Below are 3239 nucleotides of genomic sequence, written 5' to 3'. Positions count from 1 at the left end.
TTATGAATAATGTGACCGGCATTTCATTCATTTTCATGCTTTTTCACCGTTTTCATGCATTTTCACCTCTTTTTTCCCCCTTCTTCTTTTTGCTCCCCTGGTACTCCATTTCACACTCTGTCATATTTTCGCAAGGACAGCCTCGCAACCCTGGTACTCCATTCGCAAGGACAACACAACACAACACAGTTTGACCCACTCAGGTGACCCATGACATCATATTAGACACAGTGGCACAGGCATTTTATCCATTTTCATGATTTTTAGTCGTTTTCATGCATTTTTACTCTTTTTATCAAATGAGTGTATTTGAATGAAATTCAAGGCGGTTTGACCCGCTCACATGAGCCAGGGCACCGTATGAGACCCAGTGGCACAAGCATTTTTTTTCATTTTCATGCTTTTTCACAGTTTTCATGCATTTTCACCTCTTTTTTCATCAAAGGAGTGTCTTCTTTGGATGGAATTAGAGGCACGCGCGCACGCACGCATGTTCACCCCTTTTATATCAAAGGAGTGTATTTGGATGGCATTTTTACTCCTTTTCATGCTTTTTCATCCTTTTTTTTTTTTTTCAGGCACTCTGCCTGACTACTTTTACCCGAAAATAAGGCTTCGTCCTCGGGTAGAATCAGCCAGTCTCTGGTTTGAGGCTGAGGTGGCATTTTTTCATCCAGAGTCTTACAACTTTCAGGGGAATATAGACCCCAATGTGTGTGGTGCATGTGTTTGTTTTTCTCGGCCATGATCCAGGCACTCTGCCTGACTACTTTTACCCGAAAATAAGGCTTCGTCCTCGGGTAGAATCAGCCAGTCTCTGGTTTGAGGCTGAGGTGGCATTTTTTCATCCAGAGTCTTACAACTTTCAGGGGAATATAGACCCCAATGTGTGTGGTGCATGTGTTTGTTTTTCTCGGCCATGATCCAGGCACTCTGCCTGACTACTTTTACCCGAAAGTAAGGCTTCATCCTCGGGTAGAATCAGTCTCAGCCTGGAGGCTCCACTGACATGTTCCCATGGAAGTATTATGGGCTTCAGGGGCATATATTATGAATAATGTGACCGGCATTTCATTCATTTTCATGCTTTTTCACAGTTTTCATGCATTTTCACCTCTTTTTTCATCAAAGGAGTGTCTTCTTTGGATGGAATTAGAGGCACGCGCGCACGCATGTTCACCCCTTTTATATCAAAGGAGTGTAATTGGATGGCATTTTTACTCCTTTTCATGCTTTTTCATCCTTTTTTTTTTTTTTCAGGCACTCTGCCTGACTACTTTTACCCGAAAATAAGGCTTCGTCCTCGGGTAGAATCAGCCAGTCTCTGGTTTGAGGCTGAGGTGGCATTTTTTCATCCAGAGTCTTACAACTTTCAGGGGAATATAGACCCCAATGTGTGTGGTGCATGTGTTTGTTTTTCTCGGCCATGATCCAGGCACTCTGCCTGACTACTTTTACCCGAAAAGTAAGGCTTCATCCTCGGGTAGAATCAGTCTCAGCCTGGAGGCTCCACTGACATGTTCCCATGGAAGTATTATGGGCTTCAGGGGCATATATTATGAATAATGTGACCGGCATTTCATTCATTTTCATGCTTTTTAACAGTTTTCATGCATTTTACCTCTTTTTTCCCCCTTCTTCTTTTTGCTCCCCTGGTACTCCATTTCACACTCTGTCATATTTTCGCAAGGACAGCCTCGCAACCCTGGTACTCCATTCGCAAGGACAACACAACACAACACAGTTTGACCCACTCAGGTGACCCATGACGTCATATTAGACACAGTGGCACAGGCATTTTATCCATTTTCATGATTTTTAGTCGTTTTCATGCATTTTTACTCTTTTTATCAAATGAGTGTATTTGAATGAAATTCAAGGCGGTTTGACCCGCTCACATGAGCCAGGGCACCGTATGAGACCCAGTGGCACAAGCATTTTTTTTTCATTTTCATGCTTTTTCACAGTTTTCATGCATTTTCACCTCTTTTTTCATCAAAGGAGTGTCTTCTTTGGATGGAATTAGAGGCACGCACGCACGCATGTTCACCCCTTTTATATCAAAGGAGTGTATTTGGATGGCATTTTTACTCCTTTTCATGCTTTTTCATCCTTTTTTTTTTTTTCAGGCACTCTGCCTGACTACTTTTACCCGAAAATAAGGCTTCGTCCTCGGGTAGAATCAGACAGTCTCTGGTTTGAGGCTGAGGTGGCATTTTTTCATCCAGAGTCTTACAACTTTCAGGGGAATATAGACCCCAATGTGTGTGGTGCATGTGTTTGTTTTTCTCGGCCATGATCCAGGCACTCTGCCTGACTACTTTTACCCGAAAGTAAGGCTTCATCCTCGGGCAGAATCAGTCTCAGCCTGGAGGCTCCACTGACATGTTCCCATGGAAGTATTATGGGCTTCAGGGGCATATATTATGAATAATGTGACCGGCATTTCATTCATTTTCATGCTTTTTCACAGTTTTCATGCATTTTCACCTCTTTTTTCATCAAAGGAGTGTCTTCTTTGGATGGAATTAGAGGCACGCACGCACGCATGTTCACCCCTTTTATATCAAAGGAGTGTATTTGGATGGCATTTTTACTCCTTTTCATGCTTTTTCATCCTTTTTTCTTTTTTTCAGGCACTCTGCCTGACTACTTTTACACGAAAATAAGGCTTCGTCCTCGGGTAGAATCAGCCAGTCTCTGGTTTGAGGCTGAGGTGGCATTTTTTCATCCAGAGTCTTACAACTTTCAGGGGAATATAGACCCCAATGTGTGTGGTGCATGTGTTTGTTTTTCTCGGCCATGATCCAGGCACTCTGCCTGACTACTTTTACCCGAAAGTAAGGCTTCATCCTCGGGTAGAATCAGTCTCAGCCTGGAGGCTCCACTGACATGTTCCCATGGAACAATTATGGGCTTCAGGGGCATATATTATGAATAATGTGACCGGCATTTCATTCATTTTCATGCTTTTTCACAGTTTTCATGCATTTTCACCTCTTTTTTCATCAAAGGAGTGTCTTCTTTGGATGGAATTAGAGGCACGCACGCACGCATGTTCACCCCTTTTATATCAAAGGAGTGTATTTGGATGGCATTTTTACTCCTTTTCATGCTTTTTCATCCTTTTTTTTTTTTTTCAGGCACTCTGCCTGACTACTTTTACCCGAAAATAAGGCTTCGTCCTCGGGTAGAATCAGCCAGTCTCTGGTTTGAGGCTGAGGTGGCATTTTTTCATC

Source organism: Platichthys flesus, assembly GCF_949316205.1.
Source record: "Platichthys flesus chromosome 22 unlocalized genomic scaffold, fPlaFle2.1 SUPER_22_unloc_2, whole genome shotgun sequence".
Taxonomy (NCBI): Eukaryota; Metazoa; Chordata; class Actinopteri; order Pleuronectiformes; family Pleuronectidae; genus Platichthys; species Platichthys flesus.
This window is presented reverse-complemented; position numbering follows the sequence as displayed.